Genomic DNA, 22,851 nt, shown 5'->3' on the forward strand with positions numbered 1-22,851 from the left:
GACCTAAGGTCAGGTCAATTTCGCGACCTCCCCATTATAAGTCAATGGGGGAAAAATCAACTCCCTGTTTTCACCACTAAAACGGGTCGGAATGGCCCCATATACCATACATGACTTCATATACGATCAACCTTCACTACTTTGAGGTCTGTTTTGCTGTTGGGCAGCTGTAAGGTCATGTGACGTCATCAAAGGTCACCAAAGGTTTTTTGCCAATAACTCCGTACAGGAACAAGCTACAGCCACGCGGATGGTCTCATTGTGTTCAGCTCGTCAAGACGCATCGAATGATATACATGATGACCTCGAGGTCACGTGACCTCAGGTCAACCTTTGACCTTGACCTTTCGAGGTCAACATATATATCATTCGATGCGGATTGACGAGAGGATCACGATGATGCCCATAGTTTGTTCCTATCTTGACTATGTCGAAAGTTATTCGAGAAAAACTCTCCATTTCTAGCGCCGCCATTTTGACTTTTTCGACCCCTGTGACGTCATCTTTGACCTGACCTGAAAATGACCTTAGTAAAAATTGTAGACCTTGTCCGTGCGTATCCGATGCCGTTTACCGCTTGTCGCTATCTTGCTTCGTTCTCGAGATCTCAGGGGGGGGGGTCATCCGCCCCCCCCCCCGTCGTTGCGAAGTTGGCGCAGACCCCCGTCGGTGCGCGGGTTAAGTGAAACACGGCTATCAGGACAGAAAAGCCGCTGAGCTCGCGTGTCTATTTAACCCTCGCCCGCACATGGGGGGGGGGGGTGGTTGCCACCCCCCCAGGTAGTCTTTCTGCTCTGCACTCAACATTTTTAGAGCTAGAAGGCTGATTTTTCGTATAGCTGCTCCTCTATCCTTTCTTGATGTCCACTGAAAATTTCAAGTTTCTGTGGTTTTTGGTTTCGGAGATATGACCTTGTTTTTCAGGTCATGTCATGACCCAAATGGCCAATTCTCAACATTTTGCGTTGGCTATGGGCCTTGTGAGCTTTTGACACCCTGATTTCGGCCTTTTTTGCCAGTCTTACCTCCCACCTATCATGGAACATGTTGTTCGACGATGTACAGATGTCAAGGTCAGGGTCAAGGTCAACCTAGGTCATCTAAGATAATTGCGTTTTAGGCAAGCTGAATTTACTTTTTGTGAAGTTTTTTTGACTGCATTTTTGGTAAAAGCTTCTCAGATCATGATTTCATGTAATATGGACACATAAACAACCGTTGCACATATCAGTATACACACAGTCACACACAGACACACAAACACATATAATTGACCTTGACCTAACTTGACCTGAGATGACCTCAGCAGCAAAAACCTGGTCGGGTAGTGTGACAAAGAGGCTCTAGCTGGCTTGGCACCAGAAAACGGCATCGTTATCGGTAGGTATATGATAAGCAGCGCAATTGATTTCCAACGGTGACCCAAAACAGCAATATTTTTTAGTTTGACCTGACCTGGAAGGTCAATGACTGACCTGAGAAGGTAAAACTGGGTACCATTGGATTCGTCTCTTCCCAAAGAATCTTTTTGGTCTTTACCGCTAAGCTCTATCTCCAACAGGAACGAAATGGCGCGGGGGGGTGGCAACCACCCCCCCCCCCATGTGCGTTCTAGGATGGGAAAATGGCATGTGCGGGCGAGGGTTAAGTTCGTTAGAATTTACGGCACCGCCTGGACATTGCTAAAAAGCTGCCTCGTCACATTGTTCAGAATGTTCCACTCATGAGCCCATGGAGATTTATGATACGACCCGGCACCCGTTCGCAGTATGTACATTGTACATACAGTAACAGCAGGCGAATGACATATCGCACCCGTCGCCGAGCCGAGTTGCGCCGCCCGGAACGGGGTCTTCACTTCAAACACCTGCCCTAAAGCGTAAGCCGAACGGAACGAAATCCTTTGTTTTACAGCAAATGTCAAACACTTGGCTTTCCAACGATGGGTAACTTTGCTCTGCTGAATGTTAGCATAGGTATCGCACTGAAAACAAAATTACCCATGGGTGATGAGTAAACTCATGAACCGGCGGTAATTTTAAACAACCTATTTGACTGCTCGAGGCGCCGGTAATGTAACTAGGCCTGCACCGGTCATTCCACCTCTCAATTGTGCGTTAACTCATGTCTCTTCACTCGTGTATTATGAGTTAACCGATTGTGAAAAACTCATGTACTCTTGGTAACTCATTTTGATTACTCATGATATGCGAGTATAGGCTTACTCATATTACACCGTTAATGAAGACACCACACGTTTGACTACATGAGGCGCTAGTAAATGTTACTAGCCCTGTAGCGGTCACATCACCAATGAGTTGCGGGTTAACTCTCGTTCCCTCACTCATACCACATGAGTTTACCGTTTGTGACGAATTCAAGCATTGCTAGTAACTCATGCCATGAAACGATTGATACGCGAGTTAAATGTAACTCATAACATGATGGTCAAGTGAACACACCTATTAGATCGCTCTGCCGCCGGTTTTTCCACTCTGTCGACTCATCCCCTGGCGGTCAGCCTCACCCATGAGATGAGAGTCATAACATTAAAACATAAGGTTTATTAAAACAATGCATAGCATGCAGATAAACCACGACTATTACATCATTCATCATATGAACAAGGGTGATGAACACAGCACGACGCTCATGCCCTTCCAGACATGAACTTGGCCTACACGCATGAAAAGGCGTTAACGCCATTTCTTTGCAAAACTATACCCGGCAGAAACATGCAAACACAAAAAGAGACAGAAAGTCCCTAAAGTGCTGCCTCATGTCCCTCCCCGTGCACTCCTAAACGCAGCCGGTCATCGCCGCCCACTGCTTTGGGGGCGGCGACACATCGGTCTTCAGGATCACGGCACACATCAGGTAGCCGGCCAGACGGATGGCTGGGCGGTTGAACGACTGCGCAAACACTGTGAACGCGGCCCCCCACGTCAGCAGCTTGTTCACCTTTGCCGTTAGCTCCTTAAACTGCACTGCTGGCACGCCCTCTATGGCGTGGAAGTCGTCCGCCACATGAGGCCGTGGCTGCGGCGCCGATGTGAACACAACTTGGTGCTCTTTAGCACGGTGCAGAGAAGATGGTCGATCGCATCGTCTGCGACGGAAAAATTTACCTTCAGAAATCAAGGCCACGAACTGCAAACTTTAATTTGGTACAGTATGCCTCTCGCAATTTTAACCCACGTCTAATTTGGCCAAATCTGCACCTAATCTCTTTTACAGCAAATATCTGTATTTTATGAATTTATTTCAGTGTTTTCATCGATGATACTCTCTGATGATATGGTAAAGCAGGCATATAAGCAATTAGTGCAACCACACTTAACATGAAAATGGCACCCGTGATCCCGTTTTATGCCCCTGATGACATCTCAGGTCACGAATGGTATCTGACAGTTTTTCGCGAAGAACTTTTGATAGAGGCATAGAACGATGAAAACACCTTCGTTGTGTTCATCTCGACGAACGGATCAACTGATGTGCAACCTGACCTTTATCGGTCAGGTTCGCTACTGAGAACTACCTACCTTGAACTACCTTGAACTACCTTGAACTGAGGTCAAATTTTTAAGTTAACCTTTCAAGGTCACATAATAGTTTATTCAATGCGTCTTGCCGAGAGAAACACGATTCCGGTAAAAGAAAGCACGTGAAAGGCTTAAGTCAAAAGTTTTTGCTGAAAAACTTTCAGAAAAAAATATATCTATTTTGGCAGTTTTTACCCCTCCCCCGCATGCAAAACCACTGACGGCAGGTCAAATCTGAGAGAATTAATCAGAAAGAGCGTTAATGGGCTATCAAAGGCGCTTTTATGTGGTTTTGTAGCTCTATTAGTTTCCGAGCTATGCGTTGATCTGATCAAAATTTGAATGTTGTCAAAAATTGAAAATTATCAAAATTTAACCTGGAAATCGGTGAACTTTTGCATTCAATGACCTCTTGTGACCTGACCTTTGACCTGACCAAAAAAGTGACCGAAATAATTTCTTCCTTATTTTTGACGTCCTTTCGAGCGCCGCCTTCGCCGTATCGCTACATGGCCCAGGAGCTAAGTTAAAAGGGGGGTTCAAACGTTTCCTCCCCCCCCCCCCAGCAGGGCCTGGAAATCCAGGAACTCCCGCGGGGTGCGGGTTAGAAGATGCTTGTGAGCATAACATTAAAATATGTTTAGAGTAAATAGTGCTCGCATATATTACTTTCAAATTGACGATAAAAATGTGTTAATCACACTCAATGCCTATAGGTATTGAGTATCCACTGTAGTTTACTACAGTGGATATAACGATGAACTTCTATGATCTCTTATAAGAAGCACGAATAAAATTTTACATTTTTCTACTCTTTTTTAAATACTTTCCGTGTAAGTGTATACGAGTATATCAAACTGTTAAAGGGACTATCCCACCTTCTAAAATGTTGTTAAAACCAGTTAAATTGTGCCCGACTTTATAGATTGGATGACCAGGAACACGGTTCTGGCATTTATTTTTCATTAAACATCTTAGGCTTCCCATATTCCAAACACAAACTTTCAAATATGTGACGTCACAGCCCAAAATTACCTCCTTCCCCAGGCCACATTACTGTCATAAAGCTGATTCTTTTTACTCTGTAGGCACCACAACAAAGTTCAGACCAAGTTTTAAGCGATTTTTCAACGAACAAACCCATTTAAATCAGAATGACTAAACGAGGTGACGTCACACTAACGGTCGCTCCATGTTGAAGATAGGGCCTTGTACAAGGCCCATTTTCAAATGAAGGGAACGAATTTCTTCAACACCAAGAGGCCGCGGGGGTTACAACCTAGATAGACAGTGGTTTCTGAACCTCGCCGCAAACTTGGCTATCTCAACTCAAACCCCATGTTAACCCTCGCATGTGTAGGGGGGGGGTCGGATGGACCCCCCCCCATGGTTTTTCGCGAATAACTCGCGTAAAAAGCGGCCGATCGCGACGAAACTTTCAGTACCCTCGCATTGATCAATTTGACACCTACCCTGAAAATTTCATGACCCTGACCCAAATGACCTTTGACCTGTGACCTCTTTTCCGAGACCATGTTTGGCCGGAATCGCGATTCGGCGTACGTCGGCTCGCATTAGCCGCGCGTTTGCAAGCTTTTCGTGGTTTCAAACGTTCAAACATGTGATTTGATGTTGCTCCCATGCATTAGGGCGGGTGTCAAGGTCACCTGAAGGTCAGGTCAGGTCATTGACCTTTGGTGACCTCGGGTGACCTCGGTTCACTTTTTCGAGTTTTACATGTTTCTAGGCTAGTTTTTGGAGCTGAATTCGAATTTAGCAACCATTTGAACATTTACGAAGTAGTTTTGGTGCCTTCGTAACATGTTACGAAGCTGTCAGAGGCGGTTGACACGTACTACGAATACCCGTCACGACGCCTACTGATTGACCTGACCTGACCTGACCCGACCTGGTCTAAATGCTTAAAGACATCATCTGTGATCAAAACTAATACGATATTCGTGATCAGCACCCCGAAAAACCCATTAGCAGCCACACTTTACGACTTTCTAATAGGTCCCGATTTTCCCGGCTTTGGGTCATTGACCTGACCTGGAAGGTCAACCAATGACCTAGGACCTTAAAATTGGGTATCATCGGCTTCCTCTCGTCACGGGCAACACGCTCGTTTTTCCGCGAAGCTCTAGCTCGATCAGGGGCCAAACGGCAAGGGGGGGTTCCAACCGACCCCCCCCCCTATTGGACCCCCCCCCCCTACACATTAGAAGCTGGAAAACGCCGCACACATGCGAGGGTTAAAGGTGGGATAGTCCCTTTAATAGGACGTTCATAAATACATGAGCTTTTGGTACCTATTCGGTTACGGTTCCAACATTTCCGGGTAAAATGTTGTTAACTTACCATCTGTGAGGCATCCAGCTGCTCTTTCACCTTCGCCATTGGCCACAATCGGGGTCATGGCTTCCCGGGAGAGTTCCAACTCGTTGGTGTCCTGCAAGTCGGCATTTTTTATCCGACTCAGCTCTTTCCAGACCTGAAAACAAAGGATTAATGACGCATGCTGAAGGACGACTATACTAGTAAGACGCCATCAATATTCGCATGGCCGGCTTAAATTCTTCTACTTCTTACTGCAGCGTCTGAAAATTAACTGCCAATCCAGTTCCGTTATCGGTGGTCATGCAAATGCGATGTCACACAAGCACATCTGTTTTACAGTAGCATTAGTAACTCTCGCAATCCCTACCGTGCGGCGGACATGACTCTGGGGTTATGCATGCATTGTCGGTATAAGTACAGACTTGTGCCTCAGCCAAAAATCAAGATCCAAGATCCGCAAGATCCCATGCAATGCCAGGATTTCAGAATACTGGATCTCCTTGATCTCATTGAAAAATATAATATAATTTTAGGATCCAAGATCCCCTGGATCGCACGTATAAATAACGCTTTAGGATTCCGGACCCCACGCGAGAACGAAATGCCAGAGTTCAAATTTCCTGGATCCAACGTAAATGTCATGTCTGTAGACATAAAATTAAGCGTTAAGTTTGAACTTTAGGGCCAGCGAAGCAGGTTGTGCACAAAGACTTCTTAAACAACCTTGTACGCCTCGCTAATGCAAAGCATTTTGAAATTTAGCAAGAAAAATGTGTTCTCAGAGACTAAATGTAGGATACAAGATCCCCAGAATCAATCCACAGAGCAAAAATGTAAGATTCAAGATCGCCGGTATTCATCGACGAAAGAAACATGTTGGATCAAGGACCAGCAGGGTCTCCAAAAAGTATTGATGAATTTATAACCAGTAAAACGCCTTTTGGGCGAAGAACGAGCGAGCGAGATAGTGAGCCCTGCACGTGCGGAAAGGCGAGAGGGTACTTCCAACGGGCTTGTGCAAAGCACCCTTCTAACCGGTTGCTAGCGGTGTGCCAAATTTGAACGCAATCGGCCCAGCCTTTCCTGAGATCTGGAAGCAGCATTCTGCACGTGCGCACGTGCAAACGGGGTCCAAACTGACTTTTGCACGGCACCCCACTAACTGGTCCCCAACCGTGTACCAAATTTGAGCGCAATCGGCCCAGCCGTTCTCGAGATCTGGAAACGCCCCCTGCACGTGCGCACGTGCAGTAGCACCCTAACCGCAACACATGGGAATGCATTGCCTGGTGGGTGCCTACCTGTATGCCAAGTTTCAGCGAAATCGCCCCAGTAATTACCGAGTTACTGAAATGGGAACAAATTTGGCACCTCTTATTGTTGTATTTTGCACGTGCAGTGGGGGTCACTCACATAGATGAAGAGTATCCGACCATTGGTAGAAGGGATGCAGCTACCCTACAAAAATTACCGCAAGTCAATCGCCCAAGCGGCTGCTGATATATGAGCCTCTCAAAATCACTACTCTTGCAAAACAGCTTGAACACCCTTGACTTTTCACGTGGCACGTGCCACGACGGTCACTGAGATGTATCAAAAGTAGTCAATTACGGGGTAGAAGGGATGGGGCTACCCAACAAAAAAGACCGCAGGCCAATCGGTCCAGCGGTTGCTGAGATATAAGCCGCTCAAAAGCGTTACAGGCCGGGCCGGGCCGGGCCGGGCCGGGCCGGGCCGCTCATACTGAGATTTTTCCGTTATATTGAAAAGACTCACTTCGCTCGCTGCGCTCGCTCGCTCGTAATCAGATAGAAGAATTGCGCTCTTGGATCCTGTGGATCGAATCATTTTCGGATATTGGCCCTAGTCTGTCGGTAACAAAGGCAGGGGAAACAAAATACACATGAGGGCGGGTGCAAAATAACTCAAGATGAGCTTCAGAAAGAAAACTGACTCTGAGAGCCGGTGAAGGCGCGTCTGCAGTTGCACGCACCAAACCACCTGACTCTGACTGCATAGGATCGCTAATTTACAACGCATCAGACCATGTACAATGATTCATGTTATCTATGACAATGTACATACTTTGTTTTCATTGACGACGGATGGTGGCCATCGGGATTTTCCTCTTGACGATGAGGTGTCGCCTCTCTGAGAAAGTGGCCTCCATGGCACCGTCCAGCTGAGGAGATGAGAACATCATGATAGAATCAATTCGACCATGCCTGGTATCTAGATCTCACTCTTGGGGGGTGCAGGGATGGGCTTTTAGAAGAAGCACTTGGGGTGCTCATTTTTAGAAGGATTCGGCCAAATGATTCAATTACAAGTCGTTTATTACAAAAATACTAGACGAACTACGAGGAAGATGAAAAACATGATGAAAAGCTGACCTAGCCTTACCTTATAACCTACTAACTAGACCTTACAACCTAAATAGGTACCTACAATCTACCAGCCTACATCTTACAACATACAACCTTCCACATGCCTACCACTCGAACTTCATTTGCACATATACCACCTATCCTCATGCGCGGATACAAGGGGGGGGGCCATGGGGGCCATGGCCCCCCCCCCCTTGGCCGATTTTTTTCAAAAATAAAATAAAAAGTTAAAAAGTTAAAAAGCTGAAAAGGGGGCCTCCTGAAAATAAAGTGGCCGAAATCCGATGAGTTTTTTTTTTAACCTACCCACTTAGTTATTTCTTAGAAGACTAGCTGAGAAGACTTCTTTGTTAGAAGATTGGTAAAGCTTTTCATAACTTGGAGGTCTCTTATACTCACAGAGATGACCACTTTTACAGGGCCTCCTAACCTGCACAGAGGGCCTCCAAGCCTGCACAGATGTTGAGATGTTGCCTGAACAGCTAGATAAGCTCAATAGACGCAGTTTTTTTTGGGGGGGGGGGCCAACAAGTGGGAAGATGGGGCCTCCAACAGGTGGGATTATGGGGGGGGGCCTCCTGGTTTCTAATGGCCCCTCCCTTGGAGATTTTCTGGATCCGCCCCTGCCTATCCTAACCTATAGATGTTTGCACCAGGGTTTGAGCATTAGGGGCTGGCAGAAATAGATGCTATAGGCAAAGGCTTAAAGAAAATACTTGATGTTTAATTATTCTGTTAGGCTTCACGCAGGCAAAGCTGCCCGTAGAATAACAGGTTAGGTTTCACTGTAGGGGCATGTTGAGCATGACTGATATGATATTCCACATTTTGATGGATATTATGAACCAAATAGTAAGAAAATTAACCTCACTCTCATTCTATCTAAAAGTAAATTCCGGATTCGAAATAAAACAAACTTTTTGAGAAGCTTTCGGCATTGCGCCATCATCAGCTCTCTAAGGAATTGAGAGCTGATGATGGCGCAATGCCGAAAGCTTCTCAAAAAGTTTGTTTTATTTCGAATCCGGAATTTACTTTTAGATAGAATGAGAGTGAGGTTAATTTTCTTACTATTTGTTACAATGTCTCTCAAGTTAGCGTTGAAACATATTCAAGATATTATGAACCCCTCAAAAAGGCTTTCATGTTATAGACAATACATAACTAGGAGGGTCAACGAACCCACAGGACAACCCAAGGTATCAGTAGTGTTGTGTGAGTGCACATGTAGGTACATTTTCAATGAAAATATGCATTTTGCACTTAAACATACCTACAGGCAATAAAATACGTAACATTTAACACTCACCAGTCGCTCCAGCCTCCAATTCACTGCGTCCGCCGCGTCCCGTGCTGCACTTCCGGCACAAACATGCAAGATGGCGTCATGGCGGTAATATTAACGCGTAAGGCTTGTGTAAAGCAGCTCATGGATAATTCACGGTTGATCATATTTACCGGCGCATCATTGGTTTCCTTAAGCTGCGTTTGACGAGTTAATGATTTCAAACTGGTTTTTGAACTCATTACTCACGAACAATGAGTTAGCAAGAATCCCTGTCCTCTTTTTCATGAGTTCTTAAACCCAAACGTTCAGTTTCACTAACTCACGGGTCGTGAGTACATTCCTTACTCGCCTTACATGAGTTTGCGAGACTCAACAGGGAGGTTTGATACCAATGTTTTGTGCGTCATGAGTCAGGCAACTCATAGGGAGAAGGTCATGCATTTGGGCAATTGAGTTTTCAAAACGAGTAAACTTTTACTCTTGAGTGTTAACGCTCCACGCATGAGTTACTCATCCAAATATACTCATGAATGGCGAGTCAAATATGAATTACTCTCCCCTCATGGGTAGATTTGTTTTCAGTGTAATTGTAGTCGCACCTATCTCTTCATTTTCATTGGATCATTCTGTTTGCTTGGGTTAAAAAAAAAAACTTATGATGATCCCATTTCAAAATGGAATCATGTCCATTGCTTACGCTGTATTACATTCATTTTGATATAATTATTGGATACATTGTAAAAAGACAAGTAACAAAATTAATTTACCTTTTCATGTCGTAGGTGTCACATGCCTACCTAAATGGAAGCTTGATTTTGTAGGTATATGGTATCCTTGTGTGAATAAGCACTACCTACTGTCTCGTAAACTTACCTCAAACTCTCTGCAAAACGGAGCTTATCGACGGCCTTCGGCTGCACGTTGAGGGTGCACTCTGTCGGCCATTGACTGAATGTAGGACATTCCAGATGTCGCTGCCGTCAGCGCTGTGACCTAGCCGTTCTCTACTGCCAGCAGTGTGCAACGTGCATGGATATATGTGGTGTGTAGTAAAAGGGCGGCGGAACACCGTTCCGTGCTTCTATCCTCAGGATACTGAAATCCTTCTCCTCCACGCCGCAACCCCCTTCCGGGCTGGACAGGCAACTTTATCTCATGCGGGCTGCTCCCTTGGAGCGGCACCGCTGCTCCCGAGGGAGCGTACCCCGTAGCCGGGTGCAGTGAGTGCCTTGGGGCTGGGTGGCCTGTCCTCTGGACGGGCTCAGCCCCGGCGACTCACTAGGGTGCCTGCCCAGACCAATGTCTCCCCCTATATCCTATCATCCTCCCGGCTCTGAAATGGTCTCATTGGACCGAAAGAGCCTAACCCAACAAAACAAACAAACAAACAAAAGGGCTGCGGAGTCAATGAATTCTCCGCGAATCCGACTCCGACTCTGATTCCACTGCCCATAATCTACTCTGACTCCGACTCCTGGCAGAACTGTCGACTCGGACCGACTCCAACTCGGACTCCGACTCCGACTCCGACTCCGCAGCCCTGAATAAGTGTGATGCGTATGGCGATTGGCAGTACCTATTTAACTGTCCCCATGAAGGGCGGTAGTTGATTGACAGATTTGTTTTCCTAGGGCCCTAAAATAGCTTAAAAAATGATACAAGAGCAAGTGGCGTCCACTAAACAAAACAAAAAATCAAAAATCTCTCCAAAATTTGATTATTTTCCGCTATAACGTTTATATGATGTTCATCGATGTAATATCACTGGATTCTTACTTCTTTTAACCCGCGCCCCGCTGGGGGGGGGGGGGGGGCAGATTCTGCTCCCACTTCCCGTTTTTCGCCGATAACTTCTAAACGCGTTACGCTTGCAGCGACGTCAAACTTTCCGTACCTTATCATACATCAATTTAACACGTTCTCTGAAAATTGGAGCCAGATTGGTCGAAACATTCTTAAGAAAATCACATTTAAGTGACGTCATGTCACGCCATTTTTGCCTCAAGAACGGCAAAACTTCAAACGCCGCTAACATCTTCATTTTTAAAGGAATCAAGACGTAACAAAAAGGTTATACGTGATTCTACTTTTTCTATCAAATGGCTATCTCGGTTTTTAAAATATTTTGGATTTTTGCCCAATGAACTTTTTTGGGAAAATGATTATAGAATCCGAAATTTTGAGTGTATCGAAAAAACAGAATATATGTCAGAGAAGTGTTCTACGTGCACCTTCATACAAATTTTTAGAAGAATCACTTAAAAATTGTGGGAGTTATTCAAGCTTTTATGACGTCACGACACACGAAATGTTTGAAAAATGAATTTTTCAGACGTTTAAGACCTCGTACGGAAACAAAAATAGCACCACTCCACTCGCCGTGAAAAACTGCATCAGATAGACACCTTTTTAGGCCTTAACAACCAACTTCAAAATTTGACCTCATTTGACTTGACTTTGACCTGGCCTCGACCTGAAATTCATCCAGATGTGATCTGTATCACTTATTGAGTGTGCCTATTGAATTTTATGAATAAAATGACCCATAAAACATGCGTCGCACATGCACTTTTCTATATTTCTTTTTGCTGACCTGACCTGACCTTGACCTTGACCTTTGCATGATATTGTATGCAACGAATATTTTCTTGGTAGCCTAAGAACATGCTTTGGGAAATAAGTCTTAGTCCATTCTTCGGCAACTACGGTGCAAGGCCAATACTGTAAAAACTTGCATTTTGTTCCCTTGACTGACCTTGACCTGACCTCTGACCTACTTAAGCAAAAAAATCGGCTCTTAAGATCCGCCTTGTTGAGAGCTTTCGATTGCCGTTTTCCCTGTCTTTCTACGACCATCGGTTCGGAGGTAAGATAGGGGGACAGGGGGTAATCTGCCCCCCCCCCCCCTCAGCAGGGCGCGTATGGCTGAATAGCCCAGCGGGGCGCGGGTTAGCTTGCATGCATTTTTGTACTAAAAAGGAAAATTATAAAACTGTCACATTCAAAGTCATTTGTATTGGTATAATTAAAAAAAAACGTTACCAATAAATTGTGCGTAATGTTACGTTCAACTGGCGCTTTAACTACCCTCATATGCATATGTTACAGGCAATGTGTGGAATCAGGCATTCTATAGAATGCCTAGGCATTCTATAGAATGCCTGACCGACCAGGCATTCTATAGAATCCCTAGGTATTCTATAGAATGCCTGACCCACCAGGGATTCTATAGAATCCCTAGGCATTCTAAAGAATGCCTGATTTTCAGGCATTCTATAGAATGCCTAGGAAATACACGAATCTTTCCAACATATAAGTGTATGTTGTATAAGATTATGAGCACAGACCGACATGTAACATTATTATTTTCTGCCAGGCTACCTTGCGTTCAGCTATTTATGTTCATTCAGTCAAATGTTCATTCAGTCAAATTTTCCGGTCAGGTATTCAATCTGACCTTATTAGGTCAAATTGTATCAGGATTTCATTCTGAGAGTACAGAGTATTTATCTTAACGCTAGAAAGACGATGGTGGTAATGTCAATATCGGAAACACCTTTGGTAAAAAATTACACAGAAAAAATTGACAAATCGTCCATTTTTGGAGGTGTTTGCCTTCTAAGGAATTGATTTAAGGTCAAACTGGAGAAAACGGGTACGAGCCAAAAATGGACAAAAATTGGGCTGACCTAAAAAATGGCTTAGCTATTTGTTTTAGAAATGGCACCCTTTCGAACATTGCCAAAGAAGAACTGAAGTAAAATTTCATAATTTTGAGTCTTTGACGACCTTTCGAATACCGCATGGCCCAGAAGTCAAGCTGGAAGGGGACATCGAACAACACCTAATCCGGCTCTTGTTACGGCCGGGCCACCGCCCGGGCGTGGAATAATGAACCATTTATTCAGGTTATTCCCTGACATTACGGTGTAGGTTGAGCTGTCCATGTATGTATATTGAGAGTCGTTACACGAAGTGCTTATGACGACATAAAATGTGACCTTTGGTGTATTTTTCACCTTCATTTCTAACATCAGAACAAAGCCATCGTCATTCGCAATCACTTTCGATTCAAGCCTACGGTCCACCCTCCCAGCCAACACTCTTCTAATGCAGCTTCGTATCTGTAGCAGCATAATCCTCCGAGGGTAACCGTTTAAGCGACTGGTTGGCCTGTGACTCTCCCGCGTGCCTTGCGCCGTGGCTCTCCCGTGCCAACGGAATTGGATCAGCTGCTGCTTGCGGCGCACCATTTGGTGGTCGGCATAGCCCAATACCTCCCTCGCTTCCTCTCAGCTCATTGCCCTGAAATGGTGTGAGGTGACGACCGGCCTAGGCCAACAATGAAAATTAGGTAAACAAATAGCATTACTGCCACTGACCCCTAATTTTCGAAATTTGTTTCGGACAATCAAAATACTTAGGCATTCTATAGAATGCCTGGGAGCTTAAGCCAGGCATTCTATAGAATGCCTAAGCAGTCAGGGATTCTATAGAATACCTAGGGATTCTATAGAATGCCTGGTCGGTCAGGCATTCTATAGAATGCCTAGGCATTCTATAGAATGCCTGATTCCACACATTGCCTGTAACACATATTGCATACCCTTTGGGTCCTATATGATTGAGTCGTTTGTGGAATGCCTTGGTGGAAAGCCTTTGGTGGAATGCATCTCAACTCTGTATGTTACGCACTTCAGATAAAGAGCATTTTGAAGCAGAAAAAAAAAATCATCAAGGTTAGCTTAGGAGCCTCAGAATGTAAACTAAAATTATTTACAATCTGTTCTGGGTTGCTGCTAGTTGTATGTCACTAAAGGGCGCTGATAAAAACATCTCGCTCACCTCACCCAGCTGCAGCACGTAAAATACCACTGCAGCAGCAGCACCATATATCGGTGCTTCGACCTCCAGCCCTCCAGAGGGCGCCGTTTACTTCTGTGCCGGGGTGTGTGCCGCCAATTTACTGGTGCCGCTTGGTTCGGGGGTGTGTTCGGGGGCCCGTTCAGCGCCGTGTCTGGAGCCAGAGGTGATCGGCAGGGGTCTGACCAGCTGCAGTCGTAGCAGTAAACGTCTGTGCTCCCTGGGCTGTGCACATGTGGGGGCACCGGGGAGCGACCAGTGGGAGCCCGCAGTGACATTCGGTACGGAGATACGGTGACATCAAGACGGCGACACGCGCAGCTCTGGAGACAGGAAGACACCTGAAACGGGAGCGAGTGCTTTACAGGTTACCGCACCGAAATCGCCGCAGAAATGGACGAACTCGGTAGGTGCTTCTTTCCAGCATTGGGATCAAGATTACGGGTAGTTCATTTTTCACTGATTTCAAAATTTATTCAGCTGTTTGATGGCAGTCCTCGCGGTGAATTATTTCTGCTGTTGGTTTGAGGTGTAGTGTATTTGTGTTTATTATACGTTCTAAAGCTCTTCAGCGAAAAGGGAACGAATGCTCTTAGCAAAAGTTGCATGAGTTTGAGTAGGTATATGTCTGTAGTTTGAGTGAATTGAAACAATCAACTGGCCAAAGGCATTCAGATGACTGAACTTATTTCCAATATAGTTATTTAGCAAATTTTAAGGCGGTGCGATATTCGCACTAGCGGTACGGATCTAGAATGTATAACAATTCCAAGAATTCATTCCAATGACAAGTGCTAGGCTATCTATATTACTATTTAAACAGGATCCATCTGTCTGTTTGTTTGTCTGTCCGCCACGCCGTGTAGTGGGCTCAATTTAGCCGGCCTACAGGGCACACTGAAAACAGTTTAACCCAGGGCCGGCGAGTAAACCGGTGTTTCGCGGGTACCCCTATCCGCAACCATTTTTAACCACCCTCCCAGGAGTACAGTAAGGTCCCATTGCAGCGTAGCCGTATCTGCCTCAGCGGTTATATCCGCTCAGAGCAGGTATGACTAAAAGGGGTTACCCTCCACGCCTACCCTTCGCCGACCAAGTCACGAGGACAAAAAAAAAACTCCCACGCCTGACCATATTTGAGGGATATTATCTATATTATGACAACCTCATACCTAGAAAACATCGGTGAGAAAGTTTCACGTTGGTGGGAACGGTCCAATCGAATTCCCATAGAAAATTCGGCATGACCCAGTCACAGGTAGTCGTACAGACCACCCGAGATCAAGAAGATGTGTCGCCGCTGCTTTCGTGACCTATATAAGAATCAAAATGGTCTCACTTGGTAGTTTCGGAAGAAAAAGCGTTGCCAATCGTCCCGTGATGAATATTGCAGAGGTTTTAAAGATGCACCCTAACAATTGTACTTTCGCCCCCACTTGAAACCGCCAAACAATGTGCCAACATATCATTGGTGCAAAAAAAAGTTAAAAAATTGCTGTAATTCAAAACTGTATGAGACAACGCCATCTAGTTGTGCCAGTAGATCCAACTCCTTCAGGGCAGGTTATGTAAGTAGATCCAACTCCTTCAGGGCAGGTTATGTAAAGGTTCGCCATCCACGGATACGCGTTTACGATATCTCGAGTAGTTCCAACTCTTTCAGTGAGGGCTATGCCAATGACTCGACACCCGCGGGGACAATATCCGGTGCTGAGTAGCTACCTTACTGCAGACTGTGGGTACGGTGCATATTTACGAGTAATAAGGCAGGCAAGTCTGCTTACCCTCTAGCTAGAATCTGGACATGGCGAGTTAATACACATATACCACCCGCAGAGCAACGCTTAATTCGCCAGCTTCGGGTAAAATTGTTTTCAGTGCAGACGGTATATCGTAGGGGGTTGAAATTTGCACACCTTCTAGGTGACAGAGCGGGTCAGCGCCTTTTCTAGGTTCCGACTCGCTGGGGTGCACGGTTCGCGCGTGGGGCGCGCCGGAAGAACGCCACTGAAATTTTGATCGGTTCTTATATCTTCATTGAGAGCCGGGGTCGAAGAACTTTGTGGACTAAATGCATGCCGATCGGCGACGGGTGCCTCGCATTGGCGGATCGGCAAGTTTTTTAATTTGAATAAAAAGTGGCGAGAGAATGTGAAGATTTTCGTTGAATGGCAACAGTTTGTGATACGAGTTTACAAATGCACCGCGTTTGCCGCAATGCGTCACATTGGTCACAGGGCGTCATTTTTGCCGCAAATCGCACAGTTTTGTCAAATATGGTCCGATATGGGTGCAATTTGGTGCCAGGATGCATGCTCAAACAACAGGTAGAGATGCGCCACATTTGCCGCAATGCGCCACATTTGCCACAAAGCGCCATTTCCGACAAAATCGAGTAAGGGCAATGGAATGGCACGAATTATTCTGTGACCTTACATGACCCAGCGGTGTTGGTAGGGGTAGGGGTAGGGGGTAGTGGTAGGGGTAGTGGTAGGGGTAGTGTAGTGGTAGGGGTAGGGGTAGGGGTAGTGGTAGGAGTAGTAGTAGGGGTAGGGGTAGTGGTAGGGGTAGGAGTATGGGTAGTAGTAGTGGTAGGGGTAGATGTAGTGGTAGGGGTAGTGGTAGGGGTAGTGGTAGGTGTAGTGGTAGGGGTAGGGGTAGGGGTAGGGGTAGTGATAGGGTAGGGGTAGTGGTAGGGGTAGTGGTAGGGGTAGGGGTAGGGGTGGAGGCAAAAGCAGAACAAACAGTGGCCCGGGCTGATCCCAGCGGACGAGAGGTGACCTATGTGACCTGGCCTGGCCCAAAGTGACCGGGGCTGACCCCATTTGACCCGTCTTGACCCTGTATCACCCAAATTTCATCCAACAACGCCCTCAGAACAGTTCTTTTTTAAATTCTCTTCACATTTCCGTCCATATCTATGCTTCTAGACGACACATCGACATGAATCAAACACCATTCGAAAGCAAATTGGCTGGTGCCGTATTTTTTTCTACCACGCAGCAAAGCAAGTGGCGCAGCCGCTTGTCTAACTTACTATTCCAACAGAATCCGTCTGTCTGTCTGTGAGTTTGTGTGTCCGCACATCGTGTGGTGGGTTCAATTTGTTACGGCTACAGGGCAGACGGTATGCCGTAGGAGGTTGAAATTTGCACACCTTATAGGTGAAAGAGCGGGTCAACGCCTTTTCTAGGTTTCGACTCGCTGGGGTGCACGGTTCGCGCGTGGCGCGCGCTGGAAGAACGCCAATGAAATTTTGATCGGTTCGTAGATCTTCATTGAGAGCCGGGGTCGACAAACTTTGTGAACTAAATGCATGCCGATCGGCGGCGGGTGCCTCGCATTGGCGGATGGGCAAGTTTTTAATTTGAATAAAAAGTTGCGAGAGAATGTGTTGATTTTCGTTCGATGGGAACAGTTTGTGATACGATTTTACAAATTCACCGCGTTTGCCGCAATGCGCCACAATTATCTCAGGGCGTCATTTTTGCCGCAAATCGAACAGTTTAGTTAAATATGGTCCGATATGGGCGCAGTTTGGTGCAAAGATGCATGCTCAATCACCGGCTGAATATGCGCCACGTTTGCTGCAATGCGCCACATTTGTCACAAAGCGCGTAAGCGCCAATTCCGACAAATACGATTAAGGGTAATGGAATGGCACGAATAGGAGCCGTGCTAAAAACACTTTCAAAGTCTTTTTTTTTAATAATACTCATTGAATCCAATTATTATACGACCTGACATGACCCAGTGGTAGGTAGTGGTAGTGGTAGGGGTAGTGGTAGGGGTAGTGGTAGTGGTAGGAGGTAGGGGTAGGGGTAGTGGTAGTGGTAGGGGTAGGTGTAGTAGTAGTGGTAGGGGTAGTAGTAGCCAGTAGGGGTAGAGGTAGTAGTAGGGGTAGGGGTAGGGGTAGGGGCAGTGGTAGTGGTAGGAGTAGGGGTAGGGGTAGGGCCCGGGCTGATCCCATCGAACGAGAGGTGACCTATGTGACCTGGCCTAACCCAAAGTGACCGGAACTGACCCCTTTGACCCGCCTTGACCCCGTATCAGCCAAATTTTATTCAACAAAGCCCTCAGAACAGTTCTTTTTTAATTCTCTTCACATTTCCGTCCATATCTATGCTTCTAGACGACACATCGATTTGAATCGAACACCATTCGAAAGCAAATTGGCTGGTGCCGCAATTTTTTCCTACCACGCAGCAAAGCAAGTGGCGGAGCCGCTTGTCTATATTACTATTTGAGGTGACGTAGTTTCTGTCTGTAACCGAGGTCGCGACATGGTGCTACGTAGCGCGGGTTACAGGTCACACCGTTGCACCTACCGCGCTGAAGTTTGCGCAACTCATAGAACAAGGATGGACAACGTGCCTTTGAGGGGTCTCAGCTCGATCGGGTCGATAGCGAGCGCGTGGCGCGTGCCCGAAAAGTGCAAAGTCGCGTCATAGACTTTACATGTATTAATCGGCTGGCAAAAACGGGCGAAAACAGCCAAATTTGCCCGACACGGGTCCGGTCCCGGTGCAATATCTCGGTAACCGTGGGCCCGACCGGTACGGGGAAAACAGCATCGTGTAGAGAATCGAACGGGCTATCGAATGGTGTGCGGTGCAGGAGTTGGCACGCGCCACGTGCACACGTGAGGGCAATTTTATTTCAGAAAGTGCCGTTTTAAATGGATTTTGGATTTTACTTTATTTTCACGTGACCGTCAGAATGAGTGAGTCAAAACAACGCCTATTCGCAGGAGAAATGTACCGCCTCTCATAATAAAATTGTGAAAAGCTAATTGATCAAAAACAAGGTGGAAAAAATCGCTGAAGAAAATGGTATTTGTCCATAATGTGCCACTAAATAATTACACGGGGTTTGCTGCTTAACCTAATACGTTTGATAATTGAAAATATACTATCATTGGAAAGAGCATTCAATTCTCTCCAAGATCCAATCATCACGTTTGCATGACAAGCAACAGTATTCTTAAAAATGTAAATGTTTCAAACCTCCGCAGAACCATTTTCAGCGAAAATTATCTACGCCTTTCATTTGTCATAAAACTACGCACCAACACATTTAACAGATTCTGAAGTAGAAAGCATGCTTATCAGACACGGGCACCTCGATGCGGTGGATATTTTTTCCAAACCAAAACGTTTAGCCGTCAAAAAGCAATCGACCGAAATGGATTGATAACCCAACCGACACAAGAACAACCAAACACCCGCCGATCGTATATACCCCTTTTCGCGTTGCGGAGCACGCGGGTCACCCTAGTTTTCACCTACTGAAACCTTCAGTAGGCGGACAGCATTTCAAGTGCAAGTTTTCTTTGGAAGCGATGGCCCTGGAGCGAGCGTTCATGGTGTTTTCACAGGGGGTCAGTCGGCATTTATACCAATGTGAAGCAATCTCCAATTTAGCGTAAATCTGGCCGGAGGTTGTTCCCTTTATGACGTCATAACTCCGTGACCTGACATGACCTTGACAAAAAATACCAAAAGTTGCGCAAAGGATGCCCCAGAGGGTACTGAAAATTTGAACAGGCTATCTGAAACGGTTCGGCGTGTAGCTAAGAAAAACCTCAGGGGGGGTTGCACCAACCCCCCCCCCTACATGGGCGAGGGTTAAGATCCACCTTGTTGAGAGCTTTCGATTGCCGTTTTCTCTGTCATTCTACGACCATCGGTTCGGAAGTTAGACGGGGGCAGAATCTGCCACCCCCCCCCCCAGCAGGGCACGTATGGCTGAATAGCCCAGCGGGGCGCTGGTTTTACTTGCATGCATTTTTTTACTAAAAATGAAAACTATAACACTGTCACATTCCAAGTCATTTGTATTGATATAATTAAAAAAAAAAACGTTAACATTAAATTATGCGTAATGTTACGTTCAACTTGCGCTTTAACTACCATTACATGCATATTTCATATCCTTTGGGTAATATATGATTGAGTCGTTTGTGAAAGTCTTAGGTGGAATGCATCTCAATTCTGTATGTTACGCACTTCAGATAAAGAGCATTTTGAAGCAGAAAAGAAATCATCAAGGTTAGCTTAGGAGCCTCAGAATGTAAACTAAAAATATTTACAATCTGTTCTGGGTTGCTGCTAGTTGTATGTCACTAAAGGGCGCTGATAAAAACATCTCGCTCACCTCACCCAGCTGCGGCACGTAAAATACCACCAGCAGCAGCACCATATATCGGGACTGCGACCTCCAGCCCTCCAGAGGGCGCCGTTAACCCTCGCACGACCAGGCCATTTCTCATAACACGAACGACCAGGGGGGGGGGTTGTTACGACCCCCCCCTGGCGTTTCGAAACGGAAGGTCGTAGAGCTTAGCGGAAAAAACCAACGGATTGCTCTCAACAACGAGATCTCGCGATTGGTGGTATATTTTTTGGTCCTAGGTCAACATTTGACCTACTTATGACCGGTCAAAGGTCAAATTTTCCGAAAAAAAAATCAAACTTTTTCAACTTTCCGCGGCGATTGCGGCAAAACGGTGGGAGATATCGACTTGAAACCTTCACTATCGTGTTCCTTGATCAATTCTCTATCGTTTGGTATGTATTTCGTTTCCCTAGCTCTAAAAATGGCGCGTTGGAGCGCCGGAAGTCGGCAAGTTCACAGTCGGCGGCAGAAATTCGAAAAAACAAAATTTAAATTTTTGAAATCTGATTGTATTTTTGGATTTGGGAGGTCCATTTGCTCCCTATAGAAGCTAATATTGCTGCATATTCCCATTGAGGTGACAAGAATTAGCAAAATAGTGGTTCGGGCGCTTTTCAAAAATAGTACCGGACGCTGTTCCTCTTGTGACGTCATAGCTCCGTGACCTGACCTGACCCGGTCAATTTTCTTGCACCACACGATAGCCAATGCTTGCCCCAACATGCATGGGAAGTTTCATCATGATCCATCAAACAATGTGGGTATCACCGGCAGAAAACCTTGGGATTCGGCGCACACGTTTGGTAACTGTCGGCCGGAGGCTGTACCTCTAATGACGTCATAACTCCGTGACCTGACATGACCCGATCAATTTTTTTCGGCAAAAGATGCGCAAAGGTTGCCCCAGAGGGTATTGAAAATTTCAGCCCGCTACGACAAGCCGTTTAGCGTGCACTTCGAAAAAACCTCAGGGGGGGGGGTTGATACAACCCCCCCCCCCCCCCCCCTAGGCGTTCTAGGGTTAACTTGTGTGCCGTCTGTGGGGGTGTGTGCCGCCAACTTACTGGTGCCGCCTGGTTCGGGGGTGTGTTCGGGGGCCCGTTCAGCGCCGTGTCTGGAGCCAGAGGTGATCGGCAGGGGTCTGACCAGCTGCAGGCGGAGCAGTGCTCCCTGGGCTGTGCACATGTGGGGGCACCGGGGAGCGACCAGTGAGTGCCCGCAGTGACATTCGGTACGGAGATACGGTGACATCAAGACGGCGACACGCGCAGCTCTGGAGACAGGAAGACACCTGAAACGGGAGCGAGTGCTTTACAGGTTATCGCACCGAAATCGCCGCACAAATGGACGAGCTCGGTAGGTGCTTCTCTGCAGCGTTGGGATCAACATTACGGGTAGTTCATTTTTCACCGATTTCAATATTTATTAAGGTGTTTGATGGCAGTCCTCGCGGTGAATTATTTCCGCTGTTGGTTTGAGGTGTAGTGATCGCTCATGAACAAAAATACTGATCCTGATTTGGGCGGCAAAGATGATAAGCCTTATATCTTGTACACTTTTAACTCTAGAACGCCTGGGGGGGGTTGTATCAACCCCCCCCCTGAGGTTTTTTTTTTTTTTGAAGTGCACGCTAAACGGCTTGTTGTAGCGGGCTGAAATTTTCAATACCCTCTGGGGCAACCTTTGCGCATCTTTTGCCGAAAAAAAATTGATCGGGTCATGTCAGGTCACGGAGTTATGACGTCATAAGAGGTACAGCCTCCGGCCGGATTTTCACAAACTGAGTGCCAACACCCGAGGTTTCCTGCCGGTGGTACGGACATCGGTTGATGGATCGTGATGAAACTTCCCATGCATGTTGGGGCAAGTATTGGCTATCATATGGTATAAGAAATTTGACCGGGTCAGGTCAGGTCACGGAGCTATGACGTCACAAGAGGAACAGCGTCCGGTACTATTTTTGAAAAGCGCCCGAACCACTATTTTGCTAATTCTTGTCACCTCAATGGGAATATGCAGCAATATTAGCTTCTATAAGGAGCAAATGGACCTCCCAAATCCAAAAATACAATCAGATTTCAAAAATTTAAATTTTGATTTTTCGAATTTCTGCCGCCGACTGTGACCTTGCCGACTTCCGGCGCTCCAACGCGCCATTTTTAGAGCTAGGGAAACGAAATACATACCAAACGATAGAGAATTGATCAAGAAACACGATAGCGAAGGTTTCAAGTCGATATCTCCCACCGTTTTG

At 46.2% G+C, this 22,851-nt stretch overlaps 1 long non-coding RNA gene across 1 annotated transcript; it reads right to left on the bottom strand.

Moving 5' to 3' along the window:
• Nucleotides 1-2,640: 2,640 nt before the first annotated feature.
• LOC122375475 lies at nucleotides 2,641-9,748 on the bottom strand. Its single transcript, XR_006255400.1, has 4 exons — nucleotides 9,579-9,748; nucleotides 7,968-8,064; nucleotides 5,904-6,036; nucleotides 2,641-3,109 (listed from the first exon to the last, which is right to left on the bottom strand). It is a non-coding gene; the product is annotated as an uncharacterized LOC122375475 (long non-coding RNA).
• Nucleotides 9,749-22,851: the final 13,103 nt, after the last annotated feature.

Source organism: Amphibalanus amphitrite, unplaced genomic scaffold (genome assembly GCF_019059575.1).
Source record: "Amphibalanus amphitrite isolate SeventyFive unplaced genomic scaffold, NRLGWU_Aamphi_draft 001849F_arrow, whole genome shotgun sequence".
Lineage (NCBI taxonomy): Eukaryota > Metazoa > Arthropoda > Thecostraca > Balanomorpha > Balanidae > Amphibalanus > Amphibalanus amphitrite.